This window comes from Physcomitrium patens, chromosome 21 (assembly GCF_059467195.1).
Source record: "Physcomitrium patens ecotype Gransden chromosome 21, ASM5946719v1, whole genome shotgun sequence".
In the NCBI taxonomy this organism is placed as follows: domain Eukaryota; kingdom Viridiplantae; phylum Streptophyta; class Bryopsida; order Funariales; family Funariaceae; genus Physcomitrium; species Physcomitrium patens.
Genome location: NC_143430.1, coordinates 4,875,199 through 4,894,191, shown reverse-complemented (window position 1 = coordinate 4,894,191; position 18,993 = coordinate 4,875,199). Strand labels below are relative to the sequence as shown.

The window sequence follows — 18,993 nt, the reverse complement described above, 5'->3', positions numbered from 1 at the left end:
CAATCTTTTTATTTCAAATTTTGTACCTCGCCAATGATTTGATCATGTGTAAAGGAGGATATTTCCAAACTACTTACATATGTGGAATAAATGGAAACATTGGCATTGAAAAAAAAAAAAAAAAAGATTTTGGAGAAGAATCACTATAAAGCAAGACTATAGAGGTATGAAAAGGGAGGTACTCTTAAAAGATATAGGTGCCTTTGATTCAAGTTTTATTGGTATTTAAAAAAAAAAAATGATTGAAAAAGAATTATGTGAGTTAGAAATATTAGAAGATGATGAAAGATTTTGATATTTATGAAGAAAATGGATTGAAAGATTTTTGGAGAAAATTGCATCTATTGGATTAGAAGATGATGATAAGGTTGTACAAATTCATTCAAAAATATTACTTTCTACTTGATTTTTTTTTTTTTTTCAAGCATCAAAGGTCATTGTGAAGACAAAATATAAAATAATAGATAAGAGAAGAACTTGTAGCTATTCAAAATTGACAATTGGAGCAAAGACCATAAAAAAATAAAAATAAAATTACAAAACAAGGCATAATTTGATAATCAACATCAATTGAGATCTAAAGCAATAGAACAAGGTGATTTGGTATTGGTCTATGATAGTAGCTTGGACAATCAACATAGTACTTTAAAAAAGTATTTAAAGCAATGGTTTGGATTATTTTTGATAACAATTGTTAGCTCTGTTAATGCAACTTATTCATTATGAGAGCTAGATAGAACATGGTTAAAAATATCAATTATAAGGAAGTGATTGAAGATATTCAAATAAAGACAGATATGAATAAATATAAAAAACATTATTCATGACATAAATCTTGTAAGATAAGAAGATGAACTTGACTTGAATAGCAAAAATGCTGAAGATGACTTAGATGAAGATGTAGACAATATAGTATGAATCAAACAATGTTGGATTATTTGGTGCATATCGAAGGATGCACACGTTCAAAGGAGGTGGATGTTGTGTTATAACGCAACTATATGGTGAAAGATAATAATCTGGATCTTATTGTAGAAGAGCCAAGTTAAAAGATAAAGAAGATAAATATGGATAAAAGATAGGAAGGTATTAAAACTTTTAGTAGTAATGCTAACTTTTTAAATAAGTAGCTTCTACTTATTTTGTAGGGCCTTAAATAAGGAAAAATAAAGTAGATTAGAAAATAAAAGATATAGGCATATGAAGGAGAGAGTTAGGAGTTGGTTTTAGCAGAATCTACCTCAAAAGGGATAAAAATTGATATCCGTAGAAGACCAGTTACCAACTAGGATCAAAATCACACATCAAGGCACAAAACCAAGCCTTGACAATGTTTCTAGGGTTCTTTGATTGATTGGAGAGTGGAATTTGAGAGGAGACTTGATAAGATTTTTATAAGTATTGATTTTGGGGTTTTTGAATAGATAATGATTTTGCAAAGTCAATGTTGTTTTCAATGACTTTGATTTTTAGAAAATAAAATAGGATTGATTTTTTGGGAAATTTCAAGAGTTTGGTAATAGATCTAAACGTGAGACTTTTTGTATTTGTGGTTGTAGTTGTGCTTGATGTGTGCTGTAAATTTGAGTTTGATCAAATAGTTAGATTGAAAAGCATAAAGATTTTTGTGGATTATGGTCTCAAAATTTAGGATTTTGAAGACTAATGAGGTTTTTTTAGATATCTGTCAATTTGTTAATTAGATTAAAAAGAAATATTTTTACAAAGATAGTCAGCTTGATTTTCAACAAGTTTGTAAAGTTTGAAAGCAAAATAACTATTCAATTAGGAGTAACTGGCTTTGGGAGATTAGCATCAAGGTCGGAGAAGGAGGTCGGCTGACAGCTATGCTTTTTATTGACAATATCTATTGCTATCATGGATTGCCAAAGGATATTATATCGGATAGGCGGACTCAATTTGTATCAGGATTCTAGAAAATCCTATTCAAGATTCTAGAAAATCCTATTCAAGATTCTAAAAAATCCTATTCAAGATTCTAAAGATAGATATAAAGCTTTTTTCAGCTTTTCATCCTCAAATTAATGGACAAATAGAACGGGTAAATCAAGTTCTGGAGCAGTATTTGAGATGTACTATCGACTATTATCAAGATGATTAGACAACTCTTTTATCATTGAGAGAGTTTGCATATAATAATTCGATACATTCTTCCACTCAACAAACACCTTTCTTTGTCAATTATGGTTATCATCCACATCTTGATACTTTTGACTTTTCAAAAGTTGATAATCCTGCGACGAAAGATTTAGCAAATGGCTTGTCAGAGTTTCATACAACAATGAAGATACAATTAAAAGAAGCTCAAGAATAATAAAAGACTAACATGGATGCCTATTGCAAGGAGCAACCACAATATAATATGGGTGACAAGGTATGGTTACTTCGTCATAATATTAAGACTATTCGTCTTTGTGATAAATTAGATTATTGTAGGTTGAGACCTTTTCCTATTTGTGAACAAATCAATCTTGTTACCTATCGATTATATCTATCAGAGTCTATGAAGATCCACCTTGTATTTCATGTGTCTCTTTTGGAGCCGTATAAGACAGTGAATAACTTGGAAAGAGGACAAATGCCACCTCCTCTTATAAAAGTAGATAATAACCAAGAGTTTGAAGTAGAAGAAGTCTTAGACTCAAGGTGGTGCCGAAATAGGTTGGAATATCTTGTTCATTGGTGCGGATATGATATTAATGAACGCACAAGGAAGCCATCAAAGAATCTTACAAATGCAGCAAAGAAAGTTGAAGTCTTTCATCAATGACATCTATTAAAATCAAGTTGAAGAATATCAAACCTTTGCTATAAAAGAAACAAGATCAAAGAAAAATAACATTCTACCTTCTATCTTTCATTGTAGCTTTTGTATATTTGTGATGAGATGGAGCACCAACAACTAATAGATTCAACTCAAGAGCTTTCATTTGCAGACTTATCAGACGAGACATCGTAATTGTCACAACCTTCAAGACGACGGAATCGACATGAAGATCTTCAAGAATAACATGTCCTTCCTCGAATAAATAGCGAGATACAACGTGTTTGGTATCACAACCTTGGAAGAGACTCCCAATGTTTAGTAATTTTATTAGAGGTAAGAACTACTCTTGATAGTGTTCCAAATGTTTTATTTGAAGGAAGTTATGAAGGCCTCAACAATGATCAAATAATAGGCTCATCTTCTTGCTTAGTATAGGATACTATAAATGGTTGAGAGGACCTATCAACTATCTTTGAAGAGAGCAAAGATTAGAGTATGTAGCAAATACAATTCATCACATCTTGGACTTTCTCAACATATGAAGACCGCTCTTTGTGAAACTCGTCCCTAGAAGGGAGGGTAATGTCATGCATATATATATTTACTTCAATAGTTACTTATATGATTAATTAGAAGTAAGTAAATATAGAATAATTTCATAAAGTATTCTAAAGAAGCTTCCTAGAAGCTTCATAGATGCGGTTTTGACTTTAGATGTGTTTGTAGGTTAGAAACTTGGCCAAAAAACTAACCATATATTGGTAGCTTGTAGAACAAGTTATCTCTGTGTAATAGCTTGTAGAACAAGCGAACTACGTGGCACATACATAGATAACTTGCCTTGTAATATAAAACATGTGGCTAACAAAGTCAACATATGTTGGAGGTCCTATAGGACATCGCCACATAGCTCTTAGTTAGATAGTATATATGGAGGCAAGAGTAAAGCCTTCTTCACTCTTGTTAATGCATTTCTAGTCTTTAGTCTTATTCCAAGACTTTTTAGTCTTCTTGTCTTTGACAATAGCCATTCTAATTCAATAATATATCATTTTTGAGTGACTTTCTAGTTCTCTTTAGTGATAGAAGAGTGTATTGAGGATTTTCTTTCTTTGAGATTTATGTCCTTGATAAGTAGTATGCAACATTAGAAATCATTATAGAAATGAGCAAAGGTCTAAGCTATTGAGGTACTAGCTTACAAACTTGGATTGATGTGATAAGTAGAAAGTTAGCATTGAAAAATAATATGTGGTTATCCTTCCAAAAAATCTTGTGTTGATAGTGTTTAACTGCATATTACTTTTATTAATTATGTATAGTAAAGAGGTAGTGTTGTATCTCCTAAAAAGCTATTGTAAGCCATTGTATAAACTCCTCTGTTGTCTAGTTGTTGATATTATTGGGACAGTAGAATGTTGTTAGTATAATCAAATGTTGACTAATATTAAAGAAGAATGATCAATGAATGGTATTTATTTAAATACTATCATCGTAAATAAATTCTAAAGACATCAAATATTCATTCTAATCATTATAGTAAATTAATATGAATGCTCGTAGTATATCCACTAAGGTCTAATTGGCACATTCTTTTTGTCCATCTATTTGAAGATGGAAGATTGTAGACATGGCAAGTTATATGTTTAGTAGCTTAAACAAAGCCTCTCAAAAATATCTCGTGAAGCATGAATCTCAAAATGAAATATTGACACAAGGTAATCCATGGTAGCAAAAGTTGGTATTGAAAAAGATCCTTGTAAGTACTAAGGCATCAATATTGAAGTGCATCGCAACCAAGTAAAGTTGCTTCAAGAATTGGTCTATAAAGACAATAATTGTAATGTGATTGTGAAGTATCTATGGCAGACATATAATAAGATCTATGGTCACCTGCTCTCATGGTGCTATAGGTAGTAGAATTGGTTGCAATAGCCTAAGAGATGTTGCATTGCATACATTGTTACATTAGCATGACTTGCAAGAGAGTACAAAAGATTAAACATCAGAATCCAAATCTATCAAAAATCATATCCTTAAGATTTGTTCTAGAGTCTTTGTACGCTTTAGATGTTGAAATATTGGAATGTTGTATCCCTCTTAAAGTATGCATAGCTAAATTATAACATTGTTAAGTACATAAATCCACTTTTTGAAATAGTGCAAGCCATCACTAAGACAATAATCTTAATATTACATATTATCCACCTTCATCTGATTGATAACCATCTTAAAATAAGCAAATCGATGTATAGCTTCTTTCCATTCTGCTCTTCTAGTTAGATTTGAAATGACACTACTACTAGTAATAACTTTTATATTATTCTTCAATTTGAGGTTCAAGTCTAGTTTCTACAATAATATATTTGACATGGTTTATTATGATCCTTACTTGTAGTGAAGCTAAATATCAAAGAACTATAATTATTCTTCTTAATAATAATATTGTGATTTCATATTTTTTAGGTACAAATCATATAATAGAAGCTGATGGTTAGTTTGAACAATCATTGGCTTTTTAAGCAAATAGTATCACCATATCTTTATGACATATATAATTACTAGTTGCTCTCAATCATATGCAAAATAATTGCACTCTACCCTTTTGAGGTTTTATGATTCCTACACCACAAATTGAGGGCTCCTATCAAAGTCTTATTAAAAGACCATACCAATAGCAAAGTTAAAAGTATCAATGTTCAGTATATATATAAAGTTGGATTCATATGGTTGCAATATTAGAGCAGTAATAAGTGCTTCTTCAACTTATTGAAGGTACTTTGTTGCTCTACTTTCCATTCAAATTAGACAACTTTTTTCAATAAGCTTATCAACAAGGTAGCAATATGTACAAATTGCCAAATAAAATGACAATAATATTCAACAAGGCTTAAGAATGAGCAGACTTCAGAAGCATCTTTGGAAGTTGGTTAATCTTCTAATACTTTCATCTTATCTTATTTAATACACCCATCTTTGAAAGATACTACATGCTCCAAAAAGATGACCTTTGACTTTTAAAGTTCATACTTTGATTGCTTGTAATAGAAGCAACTATCTCATAATTGACAAAAAATATTCTATAAATGTTACTCATGCTATATAAAGATTTTACTATAGATTAGAATATTATCAATGAAGATAAATAAATACTTATCCAAAAGATTTCAAAAAAATCTGTTCATGTGATCCATGAAGGAGATTGGAGCATTGATGAGGCCAAAAGATAAAATAAACTATTTAAAATATCTATAATATGCATGAAATACTCTCTTTTCTATATCCTCTTTTACAATAGATATTTGTCAATAACTACTTCAAAGATCAAATTTTTTAATGTTAGTTGCACCTTTGAATTTGGTTAAGAAAATCATCTATGCATAGAAGTGGATATACATTCTTGACGATCTACTTATTGAGGCGTCAATAGTCAATGCAACGCCAAAATCTATAATTTTTTTTGGATGTGCTTCATATAGCAATGTGCTTTTTCAAATGAGGTTTTTTTTTAAGAATTTTTCTAAAATCTTTTGCAATTCTTTAAGTTCATTTGGTGCTAGATAATAAATTAGTCAACTTGTTGGTTTGGCTTTAGGCAATAATTCTGTTTAGAAGAAGATACCTCGATCAGGTAGCATACTACTAGGTAACATACCACTTTATTCGAAAGTCATCTCAATATTTATGTATGAGTTGCTCTATCTATTGTGCTCTTTTGATTTTCTTTCTTACCATTGGTACAAGATTTGGAACCACTATATATACTGATTACTTATGCTATATTTGATTTTTTATAAAAGTTGATCCTACAAGCAAGTCTTTAATTGAAAACTATTATTGTGATATAATATGACTAATGAATGAAAGAGAGAAGAAAACATTATATTATAAAAGAACTTATTTTAAAATATTATAAAAAATTATCTTAGAAATTTAAAAAATATTCAAAAAGATAGCAAACAAAGGGATTTTAATATTGCCCTTTTGTAAAATAAGCTTCTACTTACTTTGTAGGGCCACATATAATCCAAAAAAAAGTATATTGGAAAATTAAAAAATATAGACATGTGTCGGAGAGAATTGAAAGTAGATTTCAACAAAATTTATCTTAAGAAGCTAAGAATTGATATCTAGACAGGACCAACTATCAATCTGGATCAAAATCAGACCTAAGGCACAAAATTATGCACCTATAACAATTCTAGGATTCTTTGGTAGATTGGAGAGTGGGATTTGAGAAAAAAATTATAAAGAGATTTTTAAGTGTTGGTTTTATAACAATCTAGTTAATACTAAGTTTTGGAAAAAAATTCAAAGTTAATAATAATCTTGATTGGTTTAGATTTTGAGAAATAAAACTATATTTATATATTTGAGGGTTTTTTGAGTTTTATGGTATATATATGGATAAATTTTGAATAGAATGTTGCTATGCTATTTGTGAATGTATATGCAAATTTTGAGGTCAATTGAACAATTACATCAAATTTTGTAAAGATTTTTGTGAGTTGAGATTTTTCAATTGGATTGAAGTGAATTGTTTTTGTATGAAGACTAGAGTTGATTTCCAACACTTTAAGTGAATTTTGGAAGAAATTCAATGGTTCAAAAAGAAGATATTAGTACTAGAAGTTCAACATTTAGATTGGAGTAGGAGGCTAGCCAATACTTGAGCAAATTTTGGGATTTTTCTTTCATTTTGTAAGCTTAATTATCTTTAAATGTTTTGTACTTATTTTTAATTAATAGATTCAGCGGTGTGTAAGTTTTTATTCAAGATCAATAATTTAATCAATACATATTGTATTTTTAATTTACCTTAAGACTAGTTTGAGTTGATTAGATTTTAATTAGGATTTGATTTAGGATTTAGGATTTAAGTTTTGTTTAGGATTTGGTTTAGGATTTAGGGTTTGTTTAGGGCTTAGTATTTTTTTACAATTCGATTTAGGATTTAGGATTTTTTTAGAGCTTAGGATTTGTATAAGATTTGGTTTAGGATTTAGGCATAAAATTTATTTAAGATTTGATTTAGGATTTAGGATTTAGTTAGGATTTGACCTAAGGTTTAATTAAGATCTATTAGGATTTCAGTTAGGATTAAAATAGGATCTGATTAGAATTTATTTAAGATTTGTTTAATTTTTTTTAGGATTTCTTCATATTTCTTTTGTAAATTTTTATAGATTTCTATTGGATTTGATTAAAGCTTAATTAGCATTATGAAGGTTTAATTAGAAATTATTTAAGATTCTATTAGAATTATTAAGATCTTGTTATAATTTTCCTTGTATCTTCCATAGCTAGGTGTCTAGTACATTTTCAAGCAACACTTTACATACTATGAAATTGTTTTGCTATCTCGCTCAATGCAGAGGCATGAAGAATCACCTTGTGTCATAGACATATATTTATTCTTATTGTTATTTAGGTAATATGAATAAGTAGAAGTACATGAAAGTAGATTAATTTCATAATATCTTCTAAAGAAGTTTCTTGGAAGCTTCATAGATGTTGCTTTGACTTTACATGTGTTTATAGTTGATTGCTAGGTTAGAAACTTGGTCAACAAGTTAACCATGTACCATGTGTGTTGATAGCTTGCAAAACAAGGTAATTATGTGTCATTTATAAAAAAAACTTACATTATAAGTTAAGATATATGTCATATAAAGTCAACACGTTTTAGAGGTTATATAGAACATTGCCACATAGCGATAAGTAGATAATATATATAAAAACAAGAGTAAAGCTTTCTTCACTCATGTCAATTTCTTTCTTGCTTCTAGTCTAATTTCAAGACTCTATAGTTTTTTTGTCTTTTGACAATAGCCATTTTAGTTTCTTTTTAATATACATACTTTATTATTTTAATTTTTTCATACTTCTTTGAGAAAGTCTCACTTGTTTATTTGCTGTTATTGAGTTCTTGTCCTTGACACCTTGCATTATTGTATTATGGATTGTCTTATTTGAGAATGTACGACGCACTTGGCTGTGGAAGGACAAGTCATGTTTTATAAATATTCAAAAAAACCTAATAGATTTCATCTATATAAGAAGAATGCAACTCGAATTTTAATTCAAAAGCATGTAAAGCTAGAATAAAATGCTCAAAAACACTCTTCTTAGTAACCTCAATCATATATAAATTCCAATTCTCTTATTACTCTCATAATTAGGCAATTTCAATTTCTCTTTGCAAGCCCTAATCTTAGTCGGTGACCTTTGGCAAATTATAATTCCTAATTTGATTGCCCGCTTAGTGCAAAGTGCCACTATAAGCCTTCTATATACTAAAAAAAAAAAAAAAAAATCAATCCAACTCAACTTACAAATTGTGAAAAAAAGTCCAAAATCTACACTGATGTCACTTGGTCGCCAATTTGAAAGTTGATGCAAATGTTTCAATAGCAATTTCTCCTTCACCAAGCGTTAATTTCAAGTCAAAATTGGTGTGTAGCTCAATATTGAAGTCTTCTAATACCATGCCAAAATTCATCTTGATCCAACAAGTAGATCTTTAGATATCATAGAAATCCTATCCAATTCCAAACTGCCAACTTTTAATATCCTCTTGTATCAAAACCTAGGTATCTCTCAATTACACCATTAGATTGACACAAATTTTTTTCAATTACAGACAATTGAAACAATTAGAATATTAGCACATTATGGCCTATGTTTGGACACACGTATGTTTTATTAAGCGCGTCAGCATAAGTATGAGAGAGAGACTAGCTATGGCACTACTTGCAACAATTCTAAGATTAGTTTTCCTAATTAAACTAGATTACTATCTCCAACTTAGAAGTTTTGACTGAATTGGATCGACATATTCAAAGAACTTGTTTGATCTACTGAGGAGCAATTCTTGTAAAAATGAGACCTCCTAGAAGTGCAAATCCTAAGAAATCAAACATGGACATGATGGTTCATGAAGAAGACAAGCATGGTTTTAGAACACGGCTCTACACATTATCAAAAATCCCTTTCTATGGTTTTTGATTGCACTTGGGCATGGGCTTTTGTCCAACATGTAAGTAGTTTAGTGCCCACATTGTGCGCAAAATTCCAACTCCCATGACCCCAACTTTTGGTTTCTCAACATACAATTTTGCTCAAATCTACGACTGGCTTTAGGGCTACATTGTAAAATTGGCTTTGAACATTTTTATCAATTCAACCACTATGCCCATTCAATTTTTTTCTTCTACAACACATCACAACCTTATTTCTCCATCCAACACAAATTTTTTTCTAAAATTTAACTTCCATTTGGACGTTGGAAAACCTCATAGACACAGTTTAAAGTGTATTTAAAGTGTATTTACCTTAAGCAGATGATGATGACAGGTAAGAATTGCAGAGAAAGAACAACAACCTTCAATTTTTGACCACTGCAAAATGACTTAGATTGAATTGTCACCACAAGATTGTGCTCTGCAAAATAGACCACCCGAAACAACAGAACAGGACACGTTTCCGCAAAAAAAACAGAAACAAACAAGAACAAAGTCCAAATTGAAGCTGAATTCCAGTTGACAACAGCTTTTCACACAAGACAAGCAAAGACCCTTTCATGAGCATGAACCTCAAAAACGTTCTTTACCACAAGCATCAAAACCATGGCTGAAATCCAAATGATGTTGTTCATTCGTCTCTTTTTTTATCTGTGCCGTCTAGGGTTTCAAGCACACCACACATCCTCGCTTCCTCTTCCCATTTCATTCCCCTTCCCCCTCTCCGCGAAACCCTTGCAGCCGTGTGCTGTCTCTTCGCTCACACATCCTCGCCCTCCTCCCGTTTCACTTCCCTTCGCCCTCGCCGCGAAACCCTTGCAGCCGTGTGCTGTCTCCTCGCTCACATATCCTCGCTTCCTCCTCCCCTTCGCCCTCGCCGTGAAACCGTTGCAGCCGTGTGCTGTCTCCTCGCTTCGAATTGCTCGAATCTGCGCTTACATACATGTTGTGACATCGCTGTGCTGCATGCATGCAACGTGAGAGCGAGGAGCCGTGGATGGTATGTAATCTGGTGGCATTTCCCTTTTTTTGGTTCTGAGATTGTTACGATGGCTTTCTGTGTTTCGAATACAGTGCTCGAGGTGATGCTCGAAAGCCAGACAACAGGATTGATCATAATCTCATGCTTGCTGTGTCCTATGCAAGCGCGTAAACAATCAAAAGGTTATAGGTTTTTAAGAAGATTGCACTTTGTAGATACTGTAACTTATGATGTCAATCTAGCTGAAGTTCGAATTTTTTGCTAGGGACTATATGGTATTCCTGCGTTGATATATACTCAGTGTTTGGTTGCCTGTTTGCTATTTTTGAAATTCCGGCTGCAGGGATGAGGATTGGCAAGAATATAACGGCGCATTGAACACCATATTACAATTGTATCCTGGCTTGTCTTGTGTGCATTTGAATTGCGAGATAGTAGAGGATCTGAATGATGTAAAGGACGGAAGAGTTCTTCAAGCTGGAATATGGTGAGAACATCTTCAAACTTGTTCGTCTACGCAGATTCTTAGTCCGTTTTGAGGATTGAGCTTTTTCTCTCACAGTTGCAATCTGTGTGAATTGTATACTTTGGAAGACTCAATGTTGTCAACAGAAGATCTGACCTGGAGCTCTTCCACTGCAACTTTAGTCGCGGGTCACATCTACGTTATCATCAATCGTGAATGAGCTGGTGTTCATTTACATGTATTACATGACCACATATTTTAACATATTTCAACGGTGTAGAAAATAAATTAAACCCTCATTAAAATCTTCTTGAGTTGCATGTATTTTTCATCATCGGAGATGCGCAGGGGAAGGTCGTAAACTGAAATGTAGTATGCATTTGAAAATGTTCCTCGTGTAGAATCCAGTTGTTGTCCTCTCTCTGGTTAGTTTTCTTTTTGTCTTGTTGTTTTGAGCTCCGTAGCCGCTGTCGCATTGTGGTTGGACGGTTCCAGGCGCTCGTTCTTACCATCATCGACGAGGGTAGAAGTTGACCTCCTCTTGCCGAAGTTGTTCTTCTCAACTTTTATTTTTCCCTCCCTAGGTCGCAGTGGTGTGATGAAGTGAAAGTGCGGTGTTGATATCGCTTCCGGCGTCGGCTGTGCTGGAGTTGAGTTCTAAGTCCACGGCAAGGCCTTCCTTGATGCTTGCGGGGTGCCGGATTTTTAGCACGAGAAACTACACGTGAGCTGGAGTAACCGGTGGATTAGTGGTTGAGGCAATTCAAACTGGTTACAGAGTAGAATTGTGCTCGGCGTTTGTCTTTATTTTCTCCCCCGTGATTGTTGTTCTTTTATTTTACTCTTTGGCTGGAGGACAACTCGCCCTCGGATTCTTTGCCGACTGTCCACTCTTATCTCCTAGATCTGTTGTTAAGCATTATTGAGGATTGTTGTTTTTGTCCCTTTCAGTGCACGGGCGGAAGTGTTGCTGCATGTCATTACCGAATCCGACGACCGATCGTGTTTCCTTATTCCCTTGAGCATTGAAATGCGATCTCTTGACATTGTTGTGGTCAGTACAAGTAATATAAGATGAGTAATTTTAACATCGGAGTTGTAGGTTGAAATGAGGTTATTAAAATATGGAAAGAAAATTTGATCACATATTATTTTGCAATGAAAGGTAGTGCCAATGGAAGTATTGTCTTTGTAACAAAAGATAATAAAGAATATTTGTATATTTGAATGGAGTTGATGCAAAATAATTTGAGCAATATGTTGGAAGAAGAAAAAGAGACATCTTATATTTTTCTAATTGATATTATGCATCAAATTGCAAAAGGGATGTGTTATTTGCATGACATATACATTGTACATCGAGATCTAAAACTTGAGAATATTTTGATTAATATTGTGGAGTCAAAGATTACAAATAAGATCTTTCAACATGTTGTAAAAATAATTGATTTTGAAATGTCCAAGATTGAAGTAGGAAGAAATCCAAAAGCCATAGAGAATAATTACATTTATAGGAGTCTTAGATATATGGCTCCAGAGGCATTGAGAAATAAATTTCAATCAATGGAAATGTGTCATTTTGAAGTTGATGTTTATTCATTTTGAATGATATGTTCTAAGTTTTTTTTAAAAAAGATCCATTTAATGATGTTCATGAAGTGAAAGGGATATTGGAAAGAATTGAGAAAGGTGAAAGACCAAACCTACTTTCAAATTGTGATGATTGATTGAGCTTATTCAAAAATGTTGGAGGTTGAATCCTTTACATTGGCCAAAGTTTGCAAATATTTGTGAAAGATTGGAGTTACTAAAGAAAAAACATTTAGTTAGAATTGGTGTGGCAAATGCTCTAAAGTTTGGAGCATCAAAAAATGACTGTTACCAAAATATAGAATGTCAACAACTACATCATAGATTTTCATTGGTAAGACTTTTGCTAAAAACCATAGAGATTATATATCAAATTGAATGTATTGATAATATTTTAAATTTGTATACTTACTTCTATGCCATAATAATATTTATATGTATTATTATAAGTTCAAGTTAGTAAGAGTAGGTTAAAATATTATATATGCATCATTTTGATTTTATTGTTGATTTTTGGATGAATTTTGTAGTTGCAAGTTGATATACCTGAGGAAGAAGTTTTTGGTAGAATACAATATTTATCACAAATAAGTCAACATTGTGCAAATGAAGTGAAGGCATTGTATCTTGTTGGAATGGATGGAATAAGCAAGACCACAATAGCAAAGGCTACATTGACAAGTGTAAAAGACATTTACAATGCCTCATGCTTTGTTGAGTGCATTGAAAGTGGTGGTGATTGCTATACAACTTGCAATATTTTAGAACAATTTAAAGTCAAATCAAAACTAAAGGATGTAAAAGAAGCTCAAAAAATGTTGAAATCATTCTTGAAGGAAAACAAAACCATCTTGGTCTTTGATAATGTGAAGAATCAAAGTCAAATTGAAGATGTTGTGCCTATGGATGACCTATTTTCTTGCAATGGGAGCACATTGATTGCAACACCTCGAGTTTTGTAAGCATTGAAGTATTTTGGTGAAGAAGTTTGCAAAATAGATATTGAAGAACTTGATGAAGAAATAAGCAAGAAATTATTTATCAAACATTCTTGTGGCCGAAAAAATCTATCTAGTGAACTTATTGAGGTAGGCAAACAAATTATAAGAGCTTGTAGTGGCCTACTATTGAGTTTAAAAGTTATGGGAGCATTTTTAAGAGAGAATAAGAGGTTGAGATATTGGGAGCGAGCTTTACAAAAGTTGAAGAGGGGAAGAGAGTTAGATGGAGATAAAAACAATAGTAACTACAAGATTTGGAAGATATTAAGAATAAGCTTTGACAATTTGAAAGTTGAAGAAAAGATTATGTTTTTGGATATATGTTTTTTTTTTTTTTGTAATGATGTTTATCCACAAAGCATGTCAAAAGGAAGAACATTGTGAATATGGACCAATAGTCAAAAAAGTATCTTTGAACAAGATGTAGAATTAATATTAAATACATTGATTAATCAATCATTGATAAAAGTAGACGAAGATGGAATTATAAGAGTACATGATCAACTACAAGACATGGGTAGAAACATTGTAGAAAATAAGATGGAATACAAATATACAAGGATGTGGAACTTAAAAGTAGATCCATATCATGGATTAGCAAATAAGCTAATTCTACTTAACTATTAACTAAATGGCATGTGAAAAATAATGATAATAAAAATAAAATTATTTAAAGGTTGGATATTTTATTTAGTTATATATATTATATTATATTTATTATAATTTTTGAATTTATGCTCATGTAAAATTATAATGTAAGACAAATTAATCTTATATTATAATTAGATTTATATATTTATTAAGTACATTTTTAATATATAAATTATCATCTAATATTATATTTGATTGTATTGATTTATAGTTGAAGGGATTATTTTACAACAACATAAAAAAAATAATATAGATGAAATAAAAAGTACTTCTTTTTCATCACTTTGAAATTTAAGTTATTATGTTGGTGTTTTTGCTCCCAAAATTAAAGAAAGAATATTAAGCATCTTTTTTATGTTGGTAAAGCATTCTCTTAGTTTAAAATATTTTTTATTAAACATATCATAGGCATATCAATTAAATAAAGAATTAGTAGATAAAGCATTGCAAATGCTACTTGTCAAAGATGCTTGGACTAAGTTTGATAGTTTGAATGTCTTTAAGTGAAAAATTTCTCTTTTATAAAAAAATTTCCAAATTTATTCTTTAGAATTTCTACATTATTGAAACTTGACCCAGAAGGATGCTTGAATTTAATTATGCTACCAAATGAATTGGAGTATATGACTTATTTTAAGATGCTTAATTTAAAGATTATAAAAGATTAAGATTACTACCAATATCAATAGGAAGTCTTCTTGCTTTAAAAATCTTTAATATAGAAAAGTATTCAAGCTTGATATCATTGCCAAATGAATTGGGTAATCTCATATCTTTGATTACTTCTGATATAAGTTGGTGTAGAAGCTTGACATCATTGCCAAATGAATTGGGTAACCTTACATCTTTGATTGCCTTTAAGATAAAAAAGTACTCAAATTTGACTTCATTGTCAAATGAATTGGATAATCTCATATCCTTGACTACCTTGAATATAAGTGAATGCTCAAGCTTGACATCAATGCCAAATGAATTAGGAAACCTCACATCTTTGACTACCTTTAAGATAAAGATGGGCTCAAGCTTGAGATCATTGCCAAATAAATTGGGCAGCCTCACATCTTTGACTATCTTTGATAGAAGTTGGTGTAGAAGCTTGACAACATTACCAAATAAATTAGGTAAGCTCACATCTTTGACTACCTTAAATTTGTGGAGGTGCTCAAACTTGACATCATTGCCAAATTAATTAGTCAATCTCATACCTTTGACTATGTTGAATATAAGTAAATGTTTAAGTTTGATATCATTGCCAAATGAATTGGGCAACCTCTCATCTTTGACAACCTTGAATATAAGTGAATGTTCATGCTTGACATCATTGCCAAATGAATTGGATAACCTTTCATCTTTGACCACCTTAATTAAGTAGAGGTACTCAAGCTTAACATCATTTCCAAATGAATTGGATAACTTCAAATTTTTGACTTTCTTTAATATAGGTGAGTCCTTAAGCTTAACAACAATGCCAAATAAATTAAAAAAATTTTACATCTTTGACTATCTTTGATATAAGTGATTTCAAAAGCTTGAAATTATTACAAAAAGAATTATGCAATCTCACAAATTTGACTATCTTAAAAATAAATAATTGCTCAAGCTTGACATCATTGCAAAAAGCTTATTTGTTTGTTTAAATGATATTTTAAAAGAATTGAGGTTTTAAAAGAATCTAGATCTTATTTTTAGCTTTTCAATAAATTTTAGAATATAAAAAAAAGAGCTGTGATAAGAGAGATCCAAGCTAATTTGTAGATGAAGGTTTTGAAGGCTATGACTACAATAAGTGGCCAACATTTTCCTTGGTTTTGCTTTCAATTTCTTTGAAAATTTGTAAATCTAAGATCATACACCAAAACTTTATTTAACTAATTTTTGATATTTTAATAAGATATAATATTATTTATTTATTAATTATAAGAAAATAGAGGTTTTTTGTCGAAATTATGAACCATGGCCTTAAATTATTAAATTAATGTTAATAGAATCTAATTATAAAAATTAGATTTAAAAAAATACTAATTCTTTTTTAAGATGAAGTTGTTAAGAAAAGTGGAGTTATTTGTAGTTGGAGTTGGGTGAAAAAATGATTGAAAGTTATTCCAGTCTTGAAGCCACAAAAAATGGTGAAGGAAGAAGATGAAGAACTATTCTACTCTTAAAGCCACAAGAGATAATAAAGGAAGAAGTTAGAGAGTTACTTTTCTCTTAAAGCCACAAGTGATGGTAAAGAAAGAAGATGGAAAGCTATTCTATCCTTCAACTATTACTTATACGACAACAAATCAAGTTCGCTTCTAAAAAATTCCTCTCAAAGAATAATATTTATATTAGTAAGTTTTTTTGCATAAATTTTTGATAATTAAGTTATTAGGGATTAAAATCTATGCATTGATTTATATCCATGGTGATTTATCATCACCTCGTGACAAATGAATGCCAACTATTGATCTTCTCTATAAGTAATATTGGTTGGAGATCATGGGAGGTATAGGTTGACCTCTTAATGACAAGTGGTTTTAAAACTATTGATTGGTAGTTAAAAATACTTGGAATAAAATCAAGTGACATGCGAGTTGTATCACTTGTATGGATTAGCTAATAAAAAGGATCCTAAATTAGTTGTTACTTGCAAGTTATTAGCAACGATAATTGTCGATATATGGCTTGAGGGCATGGATATATATATGGCCCTCCCAAAGCTTTGTTCTCTCTTACCTTTTGGTTGAGTCTTTCGTAAGGAAGGCCTACTGAGGCACCAAAGAGTTGTATTATTTTTGTTTGTTATAAACTTATGTTATAAGTTGGTTGTTTTATATCCTTGCTGGTCCTCTTGGACCTTACTATTAGTAGGATTATTTTTTCATTTAGACATGTTTATTGTATAGAAGAAAAAAAATTAGTAAGGTTGGACAAAAGAATCATCAAATTTGAAACTAAAATGAAAAAGTTATGAAGGTTTGAAGCTGGGAGGATTTTTTTGCTTCTACTACTTCTGCTGCTACCTTTTGTTGTTCTCATTGAGCTATGCAATTTTCAGCCAACTGTGTTGTTTCCATCTAATTATAGAATTTTTATCCAATTATGTTGTTTCCATCCAAATTCTTTGTTCTATCTATTTTTTCTCATCCCGCTACTTTTATTTTGTTATTTCTATCTAATTCTTGTTTTTTCTTATTTTATTTTTTATCACTTATTTTAAGTTAAATCAAATAGTAATCATTGCTTAGAAGGCATTATCTTGAGAGTTGGAACTACAATTGCTTAATTGATTAATCAACCATAAAAGTAATCACACAATTGATTCCCATTACCTTTCAAATTTATTGTGTAATTCTTTTTTTCTTAAAATAGATAGGGAGGATTTTTAGTTCACAAAATTTAATTGTCGACTTTGACATTTTGAAGTTTGTAGCTTGAATTAAGCTTAATGAGCTAATATTTATTTAGATTGACTTAATAATAAGTAATTTATAGGTATTTTAGTAAGAGGAGGTTTGAGTTTGAGATTAGAGTTAAGACTTGGATACATCTTGGTACAAGAAAGAAATTAATCTAAAATTTGTATTCAATCTTTTAAACTTATCTTTTTATATTTGAGTTCATTTGGATAACATTGTGCTTCTTACAATCTACTTGCAATCAAAAATTCCATATCCAAAATGAATATAAGTTGTTAAAGCTTCACCACTACTACTCCATAACTTATTAGCCTCAAATTGAGATACTTTGGCCTCTATTGTAACTCTTTTTTTGTTCTTGGTAGTATTTTCTTCCACCTTGATGTTGGCCATTCTATCATATAAAAGAATTTATAGCACTTCATCTTCCATCTCATTATTCAAAACTTCATCCATAACTTCAAGTTCTATATTTTCAATCTTATCATGAATGACTCCATGCTTTTTATTTTGGTTGCCACTGCTTGTATCATCATATATTAAAACAAACACTTGTTCAATCTCTTCTTCTTTTTCTTTAATCATCAGAGTATCTAATGCTCTTACTATTATTTTTTCAATTGTCATTTGATTCTTCTTCTTGATAATAATGATATTTTCTTCACCATTACTTTTTTAGATATATGTATAAAAGTTCTCACTTTATATATTGAGCTTTAATAGTATAAGTCTTTGCCTTCTTATCATGTAAAGAACTACTCTTCTCTAATCTATCCTCTATTTCTCATGTTTCTTCTTCCAAAATTAGACTCTAGAAGCTCATATATTCTAACATCTCTGTTTTTTTTCTTTTTTGAAGGTAATAATACTATTCTTCACAACATCTGTATATAATCCACAATTACTACATTTATGATTTGGATCATCACACCAAATGCATTTTACCACAAACTCCTTTGATATTTTAGCTGATCGTGAAGAGTTTGACCTTGTATTTTTCTTCAAAACATTCATTTCTATCTTCAACTCTCTCATGCCTCTCACAAAATTTTCAAGGATTTTTTCATCTACAATCTTATTTTTTAAAGAATT

At 30.9% G+C, this 18,993-nt stretch overlaps 1 pseudogene; it reads left to right on the top strand.

The window, feature by feature from the left end:
* The first annotated feature begins 13,376 nt into the window (after positions 1-13,376).
* On the top strand, positions 13,377-14,361 carry LOC112274472 (disease resistance protein Roq1-like; annotated as a pseudogene).
* Positions 14,362-18,993: the final 4,632 nt, after the last annotated feature.